This window comes from Zootoca vivipara, chromosome 5, assembly GCF_965207765.1.
Source record: "Zootoca vivipara chromosome 5, rZooViv2.hap1.1, whole genome shotgun sequence".
NCBI lineage: Eukaryota > Metazoa > Chordata > Lepidosauria > Squamata > Lacertidae > Zootoca > Zootoca vivipara.
The window spans coordinates 56,692,232-56,715,318 of NC_142588.1; the positions used below are offsets into that span (position 1 = coordinate 56,692,232).

The window sequence follows — 23,087 nt, forward strand, 5'->3', positions numbered from 1 at the left end:
TCCCTGATTTGAACAATAAAATGGTGATTTTCTTGAGTTAAAATGAGAGTACCCCTAAATATTTTTAAAGAAAAAAAGCACTACATTGGAAGGTATATACATTGGAAGGTGTAGAGGGATGTAAGCAATGAGGAAAGAGGAAAAATTAGGTAGACCTCAATCTTTACCAAGATGAGACCTATTGAAATTAATGGACCTAATTTAGCCATGTTCATTAATTTCAAGTTAAAATTAGTCCAGTACCACTCCCAGTCTCTAAGGTTGTGCAGGAGTAATTTTTTATTAACATATGCAGTTAAAGACAAAAAAATATAGGAGACTCTGTCTACTCATATCTGTTTTTTCTCCATTAACAATTTCCTGATGTAGTGGGGAATAGCCACATGTAAATAATGTTACTCACACCAGCCACAAAGTCAACTTGACTAACTTGAGAACACTGTTAAAAAGATACTGATTAGAATTATGTGAGGAACCAATTTACGCCCTGTTGGCTCACTGGCTCCATCCTCTCCATCACATCTCCATTGCCCTCTGCACCATAGCTGCCAAGTTATCCCTTTTTTAAAGGGATTTTCCCTTATGCTGAATAGGCTTCCTCGCGAGAAAAGGGAAAACTTGGCAGCTATGCTCTGCACACTGGAGAGCAAATGCTGACAGTGGGAAGTCTGCCATAATGGTGGATGCTCCCCATGTGATTTAGAGCCCTGCATAATCAAAGTTCTAAAATGTGCGGGGAGCCTATCCGTGTTCAGCAGGCTTCCCACTGCAGATATTTGCTGTCCAATAAGTGAAAAGGGGCAGAGGTGAGTAACAGCAATGTAACTGAGGAGGCGGGAACAGTGAATTCTGCCCTGCCTTGCTAGAGCCCTTTTAACACTTGAACCAGGGTTATTATCCTAAGGAAACAGCATCACCACACACAATAACTTCAGAAGCAATCTCAATTTATGTCCCTGCACCACTGCATACGTTCAACCAGAAACTATTTTGTGGAGCATTGACATTTACTTGCTAAATTAATGCTGGTGGGGGTCTTACAAGACTGAGGTCAGCATGATTGGGTCGCCATATGGCAGACGCAGCATTTCATTAGAGATTCTGGAGGCTTTAGATTTAAAGGCAATAAGAGAGTTGGTCTGCTATTCCTTTTGTTGCGGGAATTTAGGGAGCCTTTGCATTCTGATCTCGTCGTCCTAAGTCGGGAGGCCTGCCATTCTGAAAGCATTTACAAATTACAGTGTACGGTCATTTGTGTAAACTGTGTCAGGGTGATTTAGGATTTATTTGTAGACATGAAGATGAGCTTCACAGTCTAATATTGCTGAACTTTCTTCCTTTTACTGAGGCTAATTCATGATTCAAAGGTTGCCACTGTTGGTTTCTTCCAGACAATGGAATTCAATTATTCATAGGAAAAAATTATCTGGGTCAAGGTTCTCAGGCCCATCGCAATTAATGGCTGGAAGAGATTCTGCACAATACACTTGGTGTTAGACCAAAAGCCAAGAAGTGAAGCAATTCTGAAAATCCTCCTAACATTCAGAGCCACAGCTTTCAAAGCCAGTGGGTGCCAACAAGCTTAAATACTAATACTTTAGCACAGCTGGTTCGCCAGTTACTGTCATAGACCTGGCTTGTGCATCACACTAAACCATGCTCCTGGGTGAGAGGCTGGAGCAGTGGGTGAGGGGAATGTGAATTAACCTGGTTTCCAAGTGACAGGTGGAATGCTGGGGAGTTGCGTCTGTGGTGAGAGCATAAATGCAGCTCGTGAACAGATATCTAGTTTGATTGGTTGGTGATGTTAGAGGCTAGTATTATTATTAACATTAGTTTGATTGGTGGCGGAAGAAGAGGGGGAGGCAAGTGGCACCAGAAAATATCTGAATCTGCTTGTTCACCCTGATGTAACAAAAGGAGAATAGTGGCTACAGAGTTGAAGGTTGAAGTGATGAGTGAGCTCTCAATCACTATATTATGGCCAGTTCACTGTATAGGTATGCCACTGTCGGGTACAATATTTTGATTTTGCTAGTTTACACTGTTTCAATTTAGTACATATTGTATCTTTATAGTGATACGATGTTCACCGCTTTGGGGGGGGGCTTTGAGTTCAAAAGTGATACATAAATAAACCACAACATAACATACAGTGGTACCTCTGGTTAAGAACTTAATTCATTCCGGAGGTCCGTTCTTAACCTGAAACTGTTCTTAACCTGAAGCACCACTTTAGCTAATGGGGGTCTCCTGCTGCCGCCGTGCCACCGGAGCACGATTTCTGTTCTTATCCTAAAGCAAAGTTCTTAACCTGAGGTACTATTTCTGGGTTAGCGGAGTTTGTAACCTGAAGCGTTTGTAACCCAAGGTACCACTGTAATTAAAATAAGTTATGGTTTCCTGTGAATGAACTGCAAGGTGGTGCATGCTTCTGAAATTCTCTGAGCATTGTTGCTCCCCTGCTCCTGCTGTCACTGTACTGTCGGAAAATTGTCTGGCTTGTTGTGTCATCCGAACCAAGGCTCATGCTTTATTTCTCTCTAAACAGCCAAGGTTTGCTCTTGGCTTTCCGCTCATGGTTTGTTTGGCGAAAACAAACCACAACATGAGTTTGGACGACACAACAAGCCAGGTAAGCTTGTTTCCCAGTGGTGCAGCAGAAGCAGGGGAGGAGCAAAGCACCCATGATTTCAGCAGTGTGCACTAACATGCTGCTTGTTTACATTAAACCGTAGGTCATTTTAACTGTGGTCGAACGTGACATGCCAACCAGGCTTATAGTTACACGGTGGAAAGAATTAGGTTGCCTATCTTACATCTTGGCACAACTCCAAACTTTTGACTGCAGCAGATGTAAACTGCTCTGAAATTAGCCACAATTCCAAGGAATTTATCTGAAATTGTTATTTGTTCCAAGAAGTAATTAGTACTGCAGCCTTTGAGAAAAGGATATTTGAAATATGTAAGCTTTGTTTTTATTTCATGAATTATGAAATTACTGCATTTTTGCAGAAAGATAATGTAAGGGGGAAGAACCTAAACCAGTTGTTTTGTTGGTCTAAAGCAGCATATATTGTTTTTTTGCCCTTCGTAAAGTACGGTAGTTATTTAGAACCAAAAGACATTTTATTATACACTGCAGTACAGAGGAAACCCTGCCCCCCAAAAAAAACCTTTTTGTTGTTACTTCTGGGAAATAATAGACTTTCAAAGCATCTACAAACTTGGCTTTCGGGTGCCCCCCTGCTGCTTTCTTTTCAATTGGTCATGTTTTCCTTTTTCCTATAGTTGTTGGGGTGTCATACAAACTACCATGTACGTTTTTTGTGTGATTCCTGATACCCATTGTCAACTGGATATGCATCTCCTTTGAAAAACAGGTGCTAGTTACACCAAAAATAAGCAATGTACTTGCATTTTCGGGACGTGGAGGCTGCTTTGTGGCTCCTTTAGGAAGATTATCTGAGTTTTTGTTAAGAGTCAGTTCTTACACTGTCCAGGCCAGTCCTGGACATCTGGCAATCTTAAGGTTACTGGTGTGTCACATGCCTTTACTCTAATTGCCTGAAGGCACAGAGATGCATGAAAACACATCTTTAGCGCCAACAGCTTTCTAGTGAGAACGCAAGCTGTTGAGAAAGCATGTTGAAGATTCTATAGCTTGTCTGACAAAAATGCTTTCTTTGATATAAATATACCTTCTTGTTTGGATGCACAGGCATCCATGTATGTAGCATGTGTGTGCTCAGGTGTGAAAGGTGCATGGCCCCATGAGGATAACCTCATAGGGAATGTATTGTCTGACCTGAAGCAGATGGTTTTTTCCCCTGACTGATAGGGGCACATTTTGGAACCATTAACTACCGTGGCTGAACACAGACTCAGCTCAGGTCATAGTTCTGTGCTTCTGATACCCATGATTCCTCCAATTAGATAGGGGCTACCCAAGAGATAGTTATCCTTTCATTTTGTTGTTGTTGTTGTTTAGTCCTTTAGTCATGTCCGACTCTTCGTGACCCCATGGACCATAGCACGCCAGGCACTCCTGTCTTGCACTGCCTCCCGCAGTTTGGTTAGACTCACGTTGGTAGCTTCGAGAACACTGTCCAACCATCTCGTCCTCTGTCGTCCCCTTCTCCTAGTGCCCTCAATCTTTCCCAACATCAGGGTCTTTTCCAAGGAGTCTTCTCTTCTCATGAGGTGGACAAAGTATTGGAGCCTCAGCTTCAGGATCTGTCCTTCCAGTGAGCACTCAGGGCTGATTTCCTTCAGAATGGATAGGTTTGATCTTCATGCAGTCCATGGGACTCTCAAGAGTCTCCTCCAGCACCATAATTCAAAAGCATCAATTCTTCGGCGATCAGCCTTCTTTATGGTCCAGCTCTCACTTCCATACATCACTACTGGGAAAACCATAGCTTTAACTATACGGACCTTTGTAGGCAAGGTGATGTCTCTGCTTTTTAAGATGCTGTCTAGGTTTGTCATTGCTTTTCTCCCAAGAAGCAGGCATCTTTTAATTTCGTGACTGCTGTCACCATCTGCAGTGATCAAGGAGCCCAAGAAAGTAAAATCTCACTGCCTCCATTTCTTCCCCTTCTATTTGCCAGGAGGTGATGGGACCAGTGGCCATGATCTTGCTTTTTTTGATGTTGAGCTTCAGACCATATTTTGCGCTCTCCTCTTTCACCCTCATTAAAAGGTTCTTTAATTCCTCCTCGCTTTCTGCCATCAAGGTTGTGTCATCTGCATATCTGAGGTTGTTGATATTTCTTCCGGCAATCTTAATTCCGGCTTGGGATTCATCTAGTCCAGCCTTTCGCATGATGAATTCTGCATATAAGTTAAATAAGCAGGGAGACAATATACAACCTTGTCGTACTCCTTTCCCAATTTTGAACCAATCAGTTGTTCCATATCCAGTTCTAACTGTAGCTTCTTGTCCCACATAGAGATTTCTCAGGAGACAGATGAGGTGATCAGGCACTCCCATTTCTTTAAGAACTTGCCAAAGTTTGCTGTGTTCGACACAGTCAAAGGCTTTTGCATAGTCAATGAATCAGTAGTAGACGTTTTTCTGGAACTCTCTAGATTTCTCCATAATCCAGCGCATGTTTGCTATTTGGTCTCTGGTTCCTCTGCCCCTTCGAAATCCAGCTTGCATTTCTGGGAGTTCTTGGTCCACATACTGCTTAAGCCTGCCTTGTAGAATTTTGAGCATAACCTTGCTAGCGTGTGAAATGAACGCAATTGTGCTGTAGTTGGAGCATTCTTTGGCACTGTCCTTCTTTGGAATTGGGATGTAGACTGATCTTCTCCAATCCTCTGGCCATTGCTGAGTTTTCCAAACTTGCTGGCATATTGGGTGTAGCACCTTAACAGCATCATCTTTTAAAATTTTAAATAGTTCAGCTGGAATATCATCACTTCCACTGGCCTTGTTATTAGCAGTGCTTTCTAAGGCCCATTGACTTCACTCTCCAAGATGTCTGGCTCAAGGTCAGCAACCACACTACCTGGGGTGTACGAGACCTCCATATCTTTCTGGTATAATTCATCTGTGTATTCTTGCCACCTCTCAATATTGTGTGGGAAGACATAAAACCGTTTTTTAAAAAAATTAATTTTAGGCAGCATCAAGCAGTAAAGCTGTCATTTGACGAAAGCTCAGAAGGAGACCATTACATGAGACTCATCCTGTTGGGAGAGAAGCAGGAAATGTCTTTGGGTGCTCTTGGCTGTAGAGCCAGGAATGCTGAATTGTACAGGCGGAGAGAGAAGCAGCAACCGCAGGACAGTTTGCAGAGATTTTTTGCATGAATGAATGTGGTTTGAGCATTATGGTGAGAATGCCATTCTTTTCGAAGCTGACCCTTTTCTACCTTCTCAACTTTTGAACTGTCTGATAGAGGGAGACAAGCTGTGCCTGAAATGTGCACACATCACATCCTGCGTCTCTGGCTGTCTACAATCCATTTGCCACTTCTGGCATGCCTGTATTAAAAGAGAGACACAAAAATGCTATTTCAGACTCAGATGGCAACTCCTTAATATAAAGTTAGAGACAGGTACTGAGCACCCAACACCAAGCTCATTTAATAGAAAATGATTGTATAACATGACCATTAAATCATAAATCTTTACAAAGTCTCAATTCCCTTTTGGGATCTTGCCATTCACAAGTGTATCTGTTGTCATCACTCTGGGTGGGCAGTTGTAGTGCAGACAGGGCTGTCTTATAAGGAGCTAATTAGGTAGCGCATTAGGGAGTAACTGGTGCCTCAGCCAATCAGAGAAAGGACACATGCCAGACAGATGATTTTATTGAATGTTACTGTCTGCTGTACAGTACTTTCAAATTTGCAAAATAATATTAAGAATTCAGGAAATGGATAAGTATTTTTTCAAGCAAAATTTGTTTTGGGTGCCTTCTGGATTATCAGGGTTGCTAATACTTCATCCTGTCAACAACTTGAGCTAATTATGTATGGTTTATTTGCCATAATTTCAAGGCATATCCTATTTAATAGGGTTAAAGTTCTAAATGCGAGACATTATTAAATATGCAGGATGGCCTACATGACAACAGCATTATCAATAATTAATCCCATTATAATCTATTGCTTCATCACAATCTGGACTATATTTTTAATGACTTGTTTTAATTTTTAAAACTTAGAAATGGTTTTACTGTGACGACCGATGAAACAAAGCATGACTGACTGAGAAGGTCCTGATAATAAATGGCTGGAAGTAGCGATGTAGGTGAAGTAGGCATGTAGCCTTGGAGTTATATATTTTTAAAAAAACCTTATCCAGCACTCTGCATTCATGCATCTCAAAATGAAGACACAGACACACAGACACAGACACAAAGACACAGACACAGACACCCACCCACACACCATTCAGATAGATAGATAGATAGATAGATAGATAGATAGATAGATAGATAGATAAATAAATAACAACAGTTACAACATCCAGATAGTCATTACACATAGGCCTGGTTTGTAAAGCGTGGCAAGCCAAGCTTGGTTTTTTGAGACTGTGCAAATGCACATGCTCCCAGAGAGAAATGTGCAGCTGCTTTGCTGCTGCGCCACTGAACTCAGCCAAGGTTTGGCTTAGCCTGTTGGCTTGTGTTAAGCTTCTCACTAAGCAGAAGTGTGTGGGGAGCAGGAGTGGGGAGGATTTTTACTACAGAAAAATCTTCATAGTTAATCAAAGTTGTGTAGTAAGAAGAGAAAATTACATGATTAGGGTTTTTGGTTTTTTTTTTTTGAAGGTTTGCCTTCATATCTCCATAGCCTTTTTCATTTAACTGGGGGAGAAAATCTAACAGCAATTTTGTGTTTTACACTATTTTCAATCAGACGGGTGGCATCTTCATGTTCAGAAACTCCCATCCTGGCAAGCCGGATAAAGTGGGGTTAATTCTTATCTTTTAAATTCACTCCTTCATTCTTCCTTGCTAGTTACACAAAGTGCCAGAGCAAAAGTGGAGCCAGTTCTAGCCAGAGACTACATTCCATGCTGACAGGTTGAGTTCTGCCCTCGATAAGCTATTTAGACTGTGAGCATTCTTTCCTAGCCCTGCAGGGTCATCATAACTCAGCCTATCAAGTCTACTTTCTTTACACATCACTGACTAATATAAAAAGCATGCTTCCAAAACTGGACTTTTCCTCCTTCCCTGACCTATCAGACTAGTGAGGTAATACAACATCTGAGCTCTTACGGTAGTTACTTGGAAGGGTAGAATTCAAATATCGCAAATGGAAAAGCACCAAGCAGGCAATTACTTTTCAGCACCTCTCATCCCACATGAAGCACCTCTCATCCCACATGAAGCAAGATTACTTGACCCTTATTCATTACACGAATGTGGTGTTGGTCTGGATAAAGCAAAATGTGCTAGAGAAGAGGAAAAGGGAATGAATTTTAGAAGCAACTCTGGCCCTACTTAAGTACATTTGAACATATACAGAGCATTTTTCTGGTCAGTGAATTCCCATTCCAGTTGCCACCATAGGTCAGTAGCAACAGCACATGAGTTGCATGCAGAAGTTCTTGGGTTCTGTCTCTGGGTTCTCCAAGTAAGTTTGAGAAGGACTCTTGCCTGAAACACTGGATAGAGAGCCTTTGTCAGTCGATATTGACAATACTGAACTAGATAGACCAGTGGTCTGACTCATTATAATACAACTTCCTGTATACAGTCTAGCAAAAATTACTTCGGTCATGGCTGAGCTTTTAACTAGCACTAATTTAATATATCACTTATTGCTGCACAGCTATGTGCATGCGTACTCATAAGTAAGCCCCTTATTCTGTAATAAGCATGTATAGGGCTGGAGTCTTAAAGACAAAATACTTCTGAAGTATGCTGTTCTCCTTTTGCAAATGGTAGCTTGCCCAAGACTAGAATTTGATCTTGCAGATTCTCATTAGCATTTGACCTACTACACGTTTCTGAGCTTGCCGTGGATGGGTCAATTTACTGTGCCTTCAAGAGGAAATTGCTGGCTTGAGTCAGCTGGAGCATTTCACTTGGCAAGTACCTTGAGGTACTATCCCCCTGCACCGCAGTCTTATTGTTTAGTAGTGCAATTTGGATGCTGCCTTGGATCAGCAGACTTGCCATTTTCAGACCTAGGATTCTAAACATGATTGCTGTTAACAGCTGCTTTAATGCCGACAGTCCTTATTGGATTAAAAGAATCCTCCTAGCATAATTGGGCATTAGGCAGTATATTTATTTTTATTTTGTACTGGGATTTTAAAAAATTGCCATGGTGCTATTGAACTGAGGTATCACGGAAATACTAAATTCTAAATTATTTCACAAGCTTGTAGACTGAATTCAAAATTAATTCCTTGTCTCTAGTAATCCAAAAGTATGAACCCAAAAAGTAAGTGTATGATTGCAGTTTGTAATTTGCAGGTGATAGACAAATTCTGAACAAAGCTACATGTCCAGATGGAGATTGGGGACACTCGTTATTCTCATCCCTTGCTGGTATATGTTGATTGGTAAGGATCAGCACAGCAGGGGCCGGATGTCTCGTGTCAAGCAGCAACACCCATACATGCAGAAGTATTTCTTTAATGCCATACTTTCTGTCCCTGTTGTTCTTAGGAACTACATCTGGTGGTCACCTAGAAAGTCACGATTTAAGGACACTCTTTAAGATGCTCTTATACCACTTTAACATGATTTCCATCAAAGAACCTTGGGAATTGTAGGGTTGTTGTGGTTGATGGAAATTATAGTTCTCTGAGGGGTGTCTCAGCACCATTAACAAACTACAGTTCCCAGGATTCTTTGGGGAAAGCCATGGCAGTTAAAATGGTGTACCAGTATTTTACATGCATGGTGCAGATTGTTCTGATCTTTGTTGAACATGTTTGATTAGCACTAGTTCCAACTATAATGCAAGACCAATTTCAAATACTCTTATAGGAAGAAAGGGGTATTGAACAATGCAGGACATTTCGAGTCTAGAATTTGCACAGTGATGGCAGTCCATTACCTCCAAACTTGTCTTCTTACATCTTTAGGGCATATTTATCTATGATAGTGTAAGTGTGGGTTAGCCAGCTGCATTGCGTGAAAATAAAGAGATAGGGAGGAGAGAGAGAGAGGGAGTGTAAATGAAAACAGCTCTTTTAATTAATTTATGAGTCCTTTGGGATGCTCACTATATCATGTTCAGAATCAGTTTAAAAAAGCTGTAACAGCAAGCCAACAGTGATTTGGGGTGCACTTTAATTGTACATGGCACATTTAGTTTACACAGTTGTTCCAACAATCACCCACTGCACAGTTAATGGTGTTTTGTTGTGTGAAAGTCAGTAGGTTGCATTTTTATTTACTGCTTTTTGCAAAAACCAATCTATATATTCATCAAACACAAGGGCACAAATGCAGTCTTTGACAACTTCATTTAAAAAGTACATTAAAATACCTTTAAACTGTTCTTTTTGTGCTTATACAGCAGAATTCCCCAATGAGTACAACACTGGCACAAAGAATAATTTGTCAACGTTCATATTGATTTTCTTTGGTTATCCAGCATTTCAGAGTTGGAATCAGAGGGTTCAACTATTTTCCTCTATTAGCTTGATACAAAGGAATGCAAGGCATTCTACTTCAACAGGTCCTCCTGTTGTTCTTCTCACTTTTACCAATAAACTTCCATCACTCTAGGCATGAGGCATTAGAAGAATCTAGTCCTGTAGTAGTTATAGCCTATTCCTTCCATTGATTCTAAGGTTGGGAAACATAGTCATTAACCCTGCTGGATTAGAATAAAGGCCTCTCTAGTACAAAATTCTGGCCCACAGTGGTCAACTAGATGCCTATGGGAAGCCCACAGCAGGAAATGTGTGCAGTAGCAAACACCTGTTTGCGCTTCCCAGCAACTGATATTCAGAAGACATTGTGCCTCTCTTCATGGAGGTAATTATGACTGCTAGCCACTGATACCCTCCATGAATAAACCCATTTTACAGCCACCTACATATTGTGGTAGCAAATTCCATAGATGAACTATGTGTTGTGTTAATGTCCTGAGTGTTCTACAATTCAGCCTTATTGGATGGCTCCAGGATTATGAGAGAGAAGAAACTTCTCCCTTTCCACTTTTCCCATACCTTGCATAATTTTATATGCCTCTATTTTGCACCCCTTATTCGCTCCCCCCCAAAAAAACTGAAAAGCTCAATGTGTTGCAGGCAAGTTGCTCCATTTTGGTTGAGCTTTTATTCTTCTGTCCATAAGAGGTTTGTTTTTTAATCTTTAAGCTGGTCTAATTTCTCTGTGGTCCTGGTCTCTCTTATTGCAGAAGAGCTGCATCACAAACATACAAACATATTCAGCCACATTTCATATCTGGGGATAACCCCAAAATATTTCCCAAAGACAAAATGGGGGCAACATCTTACCAGGGATAGGGACCATACGATGGGAATTATGCCTGGCAATAAAGAAAGAATTGGAGCATATGAATTGTTCATTTCAGGCCAACTAACTCATACCTATTCTTAAACACTGCAGCAAGAGAAACAGAAAAGGGCAGACTTTGGTCATAGGAGACTGACAAAAATAAGTGTGTTTTATTTAGGAACTGTTACAGACATTGATGTTTTATGTACAAAAATGCTTATGGAGCTTCTTGATAGTATGTTGCCCCCATTTTGTCTTTGGGAAATATTTTGGGGTTATCCCCAGATATGAAATGTGGCTGAATATGTTTGTGATGCAGCTCTTCTGCAATAAGAGAGACCAGGACCACAGAGAAATTAGACCAGCTTAAAGATTAAAAAAACTCCAATGGGAATGGGCTCCTGGGAACCGTTGTCAGTACTGTCATCTCAAAAGTAAATTGCTTTCCAAATAGGAAGAAGAGAGACCTGCATACTTGGCTTGGAGAAAAATGGAAACCACCTAGCTAGTGATCAAAGGTGTCATTGCTTAAGAGATTTCTGACTATAGAAACTGTATTATTATATACACATACAGATGTGGAGTTCTGTTATGAAACCAGAGGGGTTAAACAAATATGTTTGGGTTGCAGCATCTGGCAGCTTCTTCTTTGGTACATTCTTCTCTACATTAGCACAATTGGTGCTAATGGCATAAGGACCCAATGCCTCATTCACCAACCCTGGATGGGTGAAGGTTGCGCAAGGTTCTAATGTGGAAGATATTGCCATTGAGACTTTGCAAAGCAAGGTTCTGCAATACAGTTTGCAACTGCATAGTGTTTACTTGTGTATTGATAGGGGTTATACTTCTGAGCTAGGACAGATTCAAAATTTGCTGATCTGAAGAATCTTACTGATTTTTACAGGAAAATAAGAGGATATTATTGATCATGTTTGAATTTTGTCTGTGTTCGGTTCAGACTGAATCATAATGATAATCTAATGCTTCTTTTAAGAAACACCTTGTAAACTACTGAAGCCCCAGGAAGTTTGCATAAAGGTTATGTGACAGCTACTCTTTGGTAACCATTCATTCTGATTTCTTTATGTGGAGGTAATATGACATTGCCTCAAGTGAGTGTTATCCCAAAGTTTCCCATGAAAGAAAGTTTGTTGTGCAAGAGCATGAACTCGTCCTTAATTGCCCACCCTTCAAGTTTGCCAGTAGAGGATTGAATCTCACCTATAAAATAATGACAGCTGGAAGTGGTATTTGTCAGTGACTTCCAATCGTGCGTCCTCTTAAACTTAAACATGCAATTTTGCAAGGTGTTTTTCATACTTGTCTTAAATGTGGTTCCAATACTCATCTGGCAATAATGCAGGATACATTCCTCTGCCACCTCTTCTTCTGAATATAGATGAAGCAGTATATGGTATGGTCAGCTATATTTCACTGTTATTAGCAGACTGGTTGAGAACATAGTGCATGCTGTTGTCTTGGCTCAGTAGCTAGGACACTGTAGGTCATAATAATACCATTTGGCCTTTCTACACCTTCAGATGCAGTATGAATTTTAAAAGATATTTGGTTTACAATACAGCATTTCATATATGGCAGCCTAACAGAAGCATTATGCCATATGTACTTTTTTGCTGACAAATCAGTAAGAAAGTAGAAAAGGCCTCAGAGATGCCCTTTTCCCTTCTCTCTACATCCTGAGGCACTTATGTCAAGAATAGAATAGTTAACAACTAAAGATCTGTGTACAAATTTCATGGGTGATGGGAGCTGGCCTCAGGGGAAACATGTTTTCAGAGGCCAATTCCCCGCTCCACCACCACAGTCAGTGGAGGTTTCTTTTTGCTTCCCTTCTTTAGGGAATGGCTGCAGTTCATTGGCAGAGCAGATGTTTTGAGTTCAGAGTGTCCCAGGATTAATTTGTGGCATCTCCAGTTTGAGCTGGGAAAGAGTCCTGTCTGAAACCTTGGAAAGCTGTTGCCAGTCAGTGTACACAATACTGAACAAGATTGACCTATGCCCTTCTTGCAGCTTAAAGCAGGGTATGGAACCTGTTGCCCTCCAGATGTTTCTGAACTCTCATCATCCCTAACAATTGATATGCCGCCCGGGACCGATGAAATTAGATTCTAGCAACCTCTGGTGGGTCATAGATTTATACTTCTGGTTTAAATGAACCTATGGGTGGAGGATATTGGAGTTTGAGAAATCACATCATAGAATGTGTGTTCTCTGAGAATCGTCCCCCTCCAAGAAGAAGAACAACCAATCTGTTACCCTCCTGAAGCTGAACTCCCAATGTCAGCCTTAGCCAGCATGAACAAGGATGGAGATGATGAGAGCTGCAGTTCAACATCTGGAGGGCATGCTAGGTACCTCTGCTTTAAATTATGAAGGGGTAGGCTTCTTTTCAGCTTAAAGGGCCTTTCAGTGGTATTCAAAGCTCGTCCCCCTCAGAGTAGACCTACTGAGGCTAATGGACATGGCTAACTTAGGTTCATTAATTTCATTGGGTCTACTCTGTGTAGAATTTAGTTGAATGCAGCCCCCTATGAGGGGACAAATTGGGATTAGTATATGTGCATCTTATCTCCTTCCCCATCTTAGCCTAGCAAAGTTTTAATGCAGGAATGAGGAACCTGTGGCCTTGCAGATTTTGCTGGACTACAACTTCTGTTATTGTTGACCATTGGCCATGCTGACTGATGCTGCTGAGAGTTCATGTTCAGCAACTTTTGAAGGACTGCAAGTTCCCCATTTCTAGTGCAGTACACTCTCTGATCTGCTACAGTGATGGTTCTCTCGTGCCACAGAGTTCAGGCAACTAGTTCTCTCTGTATGCAAGCTGCACCGGTGGGGCCTGCCGCCAGGGGCTAAGGTTTGAGTCCTCCAGTGACATATAGTATGATGACTGCAATGATATTATATGAGAGAAATAGGTTTTGGCATTGCATGGAAAGTCCCTGGTCGTGCATAGGCAAGGTCTTTGGGGAGAAATATTACAGTGGGTCATTACAGCATCCAAGGAGAGGAGATCAAGGTCTGCCTCCACCCTGATTTCATAAGGTTATTTAGGAACAGCAAACTGTCCATCAGCAAGGCATCTTTTTCCCATTTTAAAAAAAGATTATTGTGCCTTTTAATGCTCAAGGTCACCTTAATATGCTGTGGCATCAGCATGCCAGATGTTATTGTGCATAAAAATGAACATGCACAGGGACAATTTGATTTTATCTTGCCCCCTAAGCAGCTTTGGGATTATATCACAAAAAGCTCTGCTGTCCCTGCGTTTTATGCATTGGTATTAAAAGTGGGAGGATTCCAGGAAGTGGCAGCGTTCTCATAACGCAGTTCATTTGTCATGTTCATACACATGAAGGTATGTAGCGGAGGGCAAGGCTGCTTAGTTGTGGCCTAAATCATCAGAGCATGCAGAGAGCTGTCTTCTCCAATGACTCTGAAAATCACTCTGCAGACCGATCTGACTTCAGAATTTGAAGGCACTTTGTGCCCTAGTGTTTCCTAGATATAGATTGCTTCAGCAAGTTTTTAATGGAAGATCTTAATCTCCTAGAGCCCCGAGCTTTGATTTCCCCATTTCAAACCCAAAGTAAATAACACAGAGAGTTTTGAAGCTCTGTTTGAAATGTTTTGGCAAAACAGCCAGTTGCCCTGAGAATAATATAAACAGCACAAGAGCTGGGGCACAAGATTGCTGAGCACCGGAGTTAAGTGTCAAGAACTAGATTCTTCCATCCTCTGCTTGTTTAGAAAGCCTTTATTCTTAGTGGAAACAGATGTGACGTGGGAGATCTCTAATAGGACCTCCTGAAGTTTTAATTCTTTTGTTTTGCTGTTATTGTCGTGTGGTTATTTGTTTTACTGCAATTTGTACCAAGGTCAGCTCTTGCAGGACTGTAGATATCAGTTATATGTTTGATTTCAGGCGTGGCACCCCTTTGGGAAGTGCACAGATTCCAGTATGGAGTCAAGGCATGTTTTGCAGTAGAACTATGGAACTTGTTCTAACAGGAGGAAGTTATGTCCACCAACTTGGCTTTAAAAGAGGACTGGAAAAATTCAAGGAAGATAAGGCTATCAGCAGCTACTAGCCACTGTGCCTATGTTCTAATTCCACTGCCAGAGGTAGTATGCCTCTGAATACCAGTTGGGCATTGCAGGTGAGCAAAGTGCTCTTGCGTTTATGTTCTGTTTGAAGGCTTCCCACAGGCATCTGGTTGGCCACTGTGAGAATGGGATGCTGGACTAGATAGGCTGTTGGCTTCATCCAGTAGGTCCTTATATTCTTATTTTTGGGCTATTTAAAATTTAAATATTAATTTGTGTATGTGTGTGCTTAATGTTCACAGGTGCCTTAACTTTACAAATTAAGATATATCATACCTCTTCTTAAAATGATATTGAAAGTCTAAATATGAATAGTAAAACAATAAGGGCTGCCATTCTTGCATGGCCACCATATTGGAATCTGCAGTTTTCCCAAGGTGGTTCTACATCTGAAATTGATTATAAAACTGGGAGGAGCACAGAGAGAAAAAAATGCATCTGCAGCAGCACAACTGGATGCCTTCATCTGCTGCAACAAAACATGTCTCTCCTGCATCGCTTTCTACAGCCACAGCAGGGGTTATAACTCTCCAACAGTTTGACATTCTCCCCAAGGGCACACTCCTCTGCTGTCTCTTGAGACGGACGGATGCCATCTCATCTTAACTTTCCCTAGCAGGGCATGAGAATAATAAGCTTAAATAATAAGCTTTTAAATTTGTGTGTTATTGTCACAAATAATATTTGACAGCCAGTATTCAAATGTGGTCATTTTTGACTAGGAAGTGAACTTTAATCAACATACACTAGGGACATGAGTCATTTTGGGCAACAGCTGGTGGCATTATACCAGTGCAATAACTGTTCCTACATTTTTTTAAGTGTTCTGGATTGGTAATAACAATGAATTAGATTTAAAAACAACAACAACAACACCTGAATTAGGATGGAATTTGCCAAGGTATTTCTATATATATACCTCCATCAAGTGTGAAGAGTAGTAGAAGGAGGGCAATATACTCTGAGTGTCCCTTTGGGGTTAAGGCAGAGTAGTGTGATGAGGAGAGGGACATTGCAGTTTATTTCCCCTTGGGAGTTTCTGTGTTGTGATAAACAAAAACAGCAGCAAGCATTTCATCTGAGTGTCACTGGCCTGAACACAATGAAAACTGACAGCCACTCTTTCCCAAGGAGATGGCGGAGTCTGTGACAAATAAGAGAAAATGACACACTTCTTGGGTCACTAGAGCTCTAGATAGAAATGTATGTGCAAAAAATCAAGCCACAAACACAGCACAGATGAGACTGGCCCAGGGAGAAGGAGAAATGGCTTCCCCAAAAAGAATTTTGGGACCTATAGTTTACCCACAACAGAACTACATTTCCCAGAATCCTTTACAAACTACAGTTCCCAGGAATCTTCGGGAGGTGTCATTGTTGGTATTTAATGGTTTGTTTGTAATTGGTTTAAATGAATAAAAGAATTCCTTAGATGCCTAGATCTGGGTTTGAGACGATTACTCGCTTGGGGAGAGCCCCAGCAAAGATTTAGAGTCACAAAACATGCCGACAAGTTAAGAGTGGAGATATAGCTTGTTAGACCTTTAAATTATCCCCTTTGAAGTTTCTTCCAAAGTTCCCCTAACTTCCCTTAGCTTAGAAAAAAGAGACTACATGTTTGATAAGTTAAAATGGTTTGCTTACAAACTCTTCAAAAGTTAGATTTGTGTGCTTTCCCATACAGCAACAAGAAAAGACAGGCAGTTTAACTCAGATTCAAGAAGGTAAGAGTTTCTAAATCATTTGTCTAGAAACACGAAGATGGCTTGGTAAAGCCATGTGGTCAAAGTTTGGAGCATCCAACTCAGACGTCTTTTCTGATTGGAATCACATGGTCAAAGAAAATGAATAAAGACTTTGGTAATCCTCCCTCCCAAAGTGAGCCTGGCAGAATAGCTTGCTCTGTGGTCTTAACCCTTTCATGCATTAACTTGAGCTAAGCATGTTGGGTGTTTGAGGCTGATATATCCCACTGTTATGTGCTTTAACTATATGGTGTGTATTCTGTCAGTGTCTTCTGCTAGAGATATGGCTTTTTGGGATACTAGAATAAGCAGGACTGTATAGGAAATTGGTCTTTGACTTGATGGATCATAGATAGAGATGTAGAAGGCTGGAAAACCCCTGGGAAAACTGGGGAAGGGGAGGAAAAGCACCCCCCATTCACATATCTAGTTACAGAAAATTGGCCTTTGAACAAATGTGTCATGACCAACAATTGCATCACACCAGTATTATCACCACAGTTTTTGACATGTTGGTTTTAAAAGAAGGAAGAGGGGAGAAAGTGGAGAATCTCAAACATAAGAGATAAAGCTTAAAAGTAGATAAAAAGCAATATGTAGCCTAAGGATAATATTTCAGTTCAGGAACTGAAATGGTTGGATACTGCTGCTTAGAGAGTTTTTATACCTCAGCCCAAACATAGAAAAAGATCATAAATAAAAAGTGCAGTAAAATGGACTGTTGATTAAATAATGGGAATTAAAAAAATACTTCTTGATATGGGGACCATTTTTATGCACAGCTATGAGGGAACGTGACATGATTTTTAAATATGAAAGCAAAGTTTCTCAGATGAGCAAAATATGGCATAAATTGTGTGCAGGTAGAAATTCTTCTCCTACATAAATGTTAGCATGTAATCCCTTTCCACTGGGAGTTACAACTCCACCCCATACCTCTTCACAGACACAGCCCTGCAGCAGCTGCTTCCCTGGGCCCTCTTCATATCTGCATAGTTGTTTTGTAAGGGAGCAAAAATGTGCATGGCAAATCCTTCTTTCCTCCCTGTCTCATGCCCAGTTCCAGTTTGAAGCTTCATGGCTGAGTAGGAATAAATACTCAGGATGATGGATGGAGCAGAAATTTGATTCAGTTAATGTTTAAAGGCAAATCTACTAAACTGGCCCTTACATAAACAACACACAAGCCAAAACATAGCTATGTTTCAGAATTCTCACTTGCTTGAATTTTGTGGTTTAGTTCTCCGAAAAAAAGGTTTATATTATGGCAAAAAGTGCATAAAATATAAATTTGTGCAAAGAACATACCAAAATCCATTAAATTTGGGCACATTGCTTGCAAAGATGTGTACATTAGTCAAAACTGCATACAAAAGTATGTTTATTAGGATAAATTCACACCAAAATGCGGATGAGCTGCAGAAATGTGGATAATTGAATTTAAGATTGGGAAAAATTAGAAACTAAAAGAACTAAAACAACAAATTGACAAATCCTTCCATCCCTACCCATGACAGCCTAATTCAAGTACAGTACTGTACAGCATTTTATTCGCTATACACCTCCCTGTTTTTCATGTGCATTCTATTATCTTGTGTTCCACTTACATATTATGAAACGCTTTTGCAGCTGTGTTTCAGTGTAACAGGTTTCCTTATAACTTTTTTTCAAATTTCATTTTCAAAAGTCTCACTTTAATACTTTGGAGGATGTGAGAGAAAAGCAAAATAATTGGTCTAGCTGATATGATTGCAAAACCTATTCCCTTTGTTGGTTTTTAACCCTTCACATTTAAAATATATATATAAGGAACCCCATATTTACCTTTTAGCTATAATTATTTTTCACTTATATCATTTTGGAAATGTCACGTTCCTTGGGAATCCATAACTGCGCTTCCTTGGATTGATCCATTTGTATGGTTGGCATTTGGGAACTTATGCATTTTTAAAAATAAGTTACTACATATTAATGAGGACTCATGCAGCCCTGAATGCAATCAGTGACAAAATTCAATTGGATAAGGATTACAGCCCCAAGCAACATTTGTCGTTCTAACAAGCTCTGAATTTGTTTATTACAAAGGGGTATCACAGGCGTGGAGTTGTGCTTTAATTCTGTTAAGCTTTGATGAATGCCATCAAAGTTTCTGCAGGAAGGAGCAGCAGACATTGCAAAAATAGTTGAGCAAAAGCAAGATTTCCTGCTTCTAGCATTATGGCACCTGCTGGGCACAGGAAACAGACAAATCCCACATCTCAAAATCTATACTTGTTTGCTGTCTATTTTCATTAGTGGCATCCTGTATGTTTGTAACGTCTGATTTTTGTGTTACGTATTACAGTAAATATTGTTAGTAACTTAATGCAGTCTGTACCAAATCCTGGCCCTTAGTCTGGTTAGCACTTCACTTTTGTGCTATTGAGCACAAAAGTTAGAATCTCATAAAACAGGCACTAGTTTGGCTATGATGTCCATTCATCTTGTATGTGGCCATTGGGACAAATGGTTGGGTTTACAACAGGTTCAGGTTAAGAACAGTTTCAGGTTAAGAACGGACCTCCAGAACGAATTAAGTTCTTAACCAGAGGTACCACTGTATAGCTGAAATTTTACAGTTGTACAGTTGTCTAGAACGATACCGTTTGTAACAGCTTACATGGTGTGATGCAAAATAGAAGTAGAAAGATAAAAGATGCCTATATTTAGGCTCTGAGTGGATATTTGGGAACAGACTGTTATGGTTACCACCCAGACAGCTTGATCATGACAATTAAGCCTACCCATTAATGGACTGTGGCGGTATACTCTACTGCCAAAGAACAGAAGTGGTGGGAGAGAACTGGAAAGAAAAAGCAGAAACTTATAAGAAAGCTTTTAAAAGATTTCAGTTCCAGACTAGAACATCTCTGGTCAGCTATTTTTTACCTGGCTCTCAAACCAAGAATAATTGAAAGTGACATGTTTCACTGGGCTGACTCTATGGGCTGTAGCCAACTGAATTTTGTTCAGAGTAGGCCTATTGAAATAATGGACCTAACTTAGTCATGGCCATCAATTTCAGTGGGTCTTATCTGAGTAGTAGGGGTAACATTGAATACATTGCTATGTGTGTGTGTAGGAAGAAATGTTTATACATTTTGAAATTCTATGTAGCTCTACATATCTGAGCAAAAATATTGTGGATAGCATTTTGTGTTCTCTATCCAGTTTTGATCCTTCAATGCTGTAAGAACTTGAGGTATGGTGAATAGGCATATTTGGGTAATGTGAATATTTTATGGGGCAAAGGTGAGCTCCTCTTCACAGTATGTTGGTCAGCCTCACAAAAAAGTCAACTACATAAGGAAGCAAAGTTGGCACTGGGCTAGGGGTGGCATTGTTGGCACCTGCCAAGGCCAACTCTCCAGCAGTTGTGTGTCCACTGCCAATCTCTGGAGCCTCTTGACTCTTCTGTTTCTCCTCCTCCTGTCACTGCCTGTTCACTCACTCAATCTAACACACAACCAGGGAAAAGAGTAAGGAGACAGACCAGCATCTTCTACTTCCCTTGCGCTGTTCCTCTGGAAATAATAATAACTACTACTACTACTACTACTAGTAGTATATTAAAGGTCACAGTCCATCACACTTTCGCTGCATGAGAAGACTCGTGTGTCGGCACCTCATTAGAAGCTTTCGTCCATTTAGCAGAGTTTCTGGAAGCAGTGGTCAGCAATTGAAGTTACTCTTTGAGATGAAACACTCACAGATGCCATAAAACATAGTCAAGTGATTCATTGCTTGACCGGCCATAAGCGCATCACAGTAGTACTATTTACAATCATGATCGTAATAGCTGTAACGGCATAGTTAAGTTTCAGTCCCCCCTCCTCCTCCTCCTCCTCCTCCTTATATACTCTGCCTATCTGACTGGGTTGCCCCAGCCACTCTGGGTGTCTTCTAACATGAATAAAAACATAATAAAACATTAAACCTTTAAAAAATTCCCTGTACAGGGTTGCCTTCAGTTGTGGATTGGGCCAAGAGCAAAAGGGCAAGTGAATGAGCAGAAGTAGCATGCAACAGCATTGTGAAGGGGATGGTCCTCAAGAGTGGGGACACTAAGATAATCTTTCTTAGGGATCCCTCAAAACCTGGACCCTACACCAGTAAGAAGACTTTCTGTATTTTGGAGTGTGGCTGCAGCTTATAAGTGTATTCTGTCTCTAATTGATGTAAAAGAAAAATAGATTCTTTTTATTTATTTTTAACCACAAAGGGGAGAACAGAAGCTATGCAAGGATCTCCACTCTCAGCTAGGAATATATGCTTAAATTAAGGTCAAACTAGTGTCAGGGTGGGCACTGCTTTGTCTACCACAATACCTGGCTTCTATAGTTCCCTTTAGCCTCTGGAACTATTTTAGAGAAAAATGCCCGCTTTAATAGATCTATGTGCACTGATGTGATTGCCTCTGACTGAAGGCAGAAATGAGGGCCTGGCATGATGTGTGTCAGGACCTGTTTGCTTACGCAATCAGGTATCCCTGGATATCAGTGATTGAGCTCAGCCTCTTCCCCTCATGTATATACATGTTCAAAGGATGAATCAGAGGGGTTTAAAAGAGGTCAACTGGCAAGATCAAGAGCTCTTGTCTTGACTCACCTCCCTTTCATTGCAGGTGAAGTCTTATTTACATTAGCAAGATTAGTGGATGAAAGCCAGTAGCATAGGGAAACATAGTGACCTATGATTGGCTGAAGAGATTCAGCAAATGGATGTGGTCTGAACACACTGGAATACTTTGTGTGTACACTGGGATTAGTAACATAACACTGAGGTAGCAAACTCTGGATGTTGAGTTGTAAATACATAGCCAGGGAGATGAAGTATTGGAGGAGATGCAAGGAACTTTTCTCAGCTTTAAAGCATTAAGATATTTAAACTTAATGCTTGATAAAACTGATGAGAAACTATTGTTTTCCATTTCACTGTGTTTGTGTGTGTTTAAGCAAGTACTGCTCTTCCACTGCAAATAGTTGTGATCCCAATCTACTGAAATAAATGGAAGATTTGCCATTAACTTTAGGATTCTTCTTGTAATGTAATAGGTTAAAAGTCTTTCCAGCCTCAGCTCAGCTCTGACTTAAGTATCAGGGACATAAGGTTAGTATTTCTGGGAATTCAAAAATAATTCAGCAGCTTTTCTTCTTACATTTTAAAAATGTTTCTCTCTCGCGCCTTTGACATTTTGGATGCTCTAATTTGTATAAATGCAATGAAAATCCTTCTCTTTTACTTACTCTCATTGTGGCATTTGAGCTGCATCTTTGGTGTTGCCGCAAGCAGTGGAACAGTTGGCAGAGACCTGCCACTGCTGCTTTCTTTTGCTAAGCTTGAGCAGCTATTACAGAGTGAAACAACATTTTGCAAGACTGCCCTGGAAAACTCATGCTGCTGATCTCTGAACATGAGTTAAGCTAGGCAAACAAATGCGTGCTTGGCAAGGACACAGATTATAGGTTACAAGGGGGCTTAGCAGAGCACATTTTAACGTAGGCCACAACTTTTTCATCTAAGTGCAAATCATATATCAATTGGGGGAGGGGACAGGGAGAAGGAGCAAAACAAAACAAAAACCTTTAAAGAAAGCTTTAAAGATGATGGAGAGATTTGCCTTCAAGCTGAAAATTATAGAGTTCAGTAATGGAACAGGCAGAGGCGGCATGTGAAGGAAAAGTATAGTGAAACATTTGATGAAACAATAAAGTGCCGTGCTGAGGGAAAGGGAACAAACAGCCGAGAAGGAAATACTTTAGTCTAAAGAGGCATTCTGCCCCTCCCTGTTCCCATCATTTATATTCTCAAAAGCTTAAGTCAAATGGTTTGTTTGCTGCATTTTTTCCTAAGATTTTGACCTAGTTCATGGGTAGGCAGACTTCATGCTTAGAGGATCTACTTCTGTCTCTTGGAGCAATGGAATCTACCAGCCAAAGACACAAAATGGTGGTTTGGGGTGCAGACAAAGTCTGCCAACAGAAAATGCTCTGTTCATTAGTGGAGAGCTATTGCATTCAATTACAAGCAATATCAGCTATAAATGACTGTAATTTGTTTTAACTGACTTTAATATTGTATTTTACCTCATGGTGAAGCATGGGTAAGAAATCAAATAGCTAAAAAAATAAGAATATAGATTGCAGTGAGTAGGAGCCAAGGGCAAACATAGAGACAACAGGCAAAGAGGACCAGGCAGGATTTGGTGAGAGTTGAAG

The 23,087-nt window shown here is 40.5% G+C and overlaps 1 protein-coding gene across 3 annotated transcripts in view; it reads left to right on the plus strand.

The window, feature by feature from the left end:
- ARHGEF4 (Rho guanine nucleotide exchange factor 4) overlaps positions 1 to 23,087 on the plus strand; it is a 160,378-nt gene that overhangs the window by 89,116 nt on the left and 48,175 nt on the right. The window lies entirely within an intron of this gene.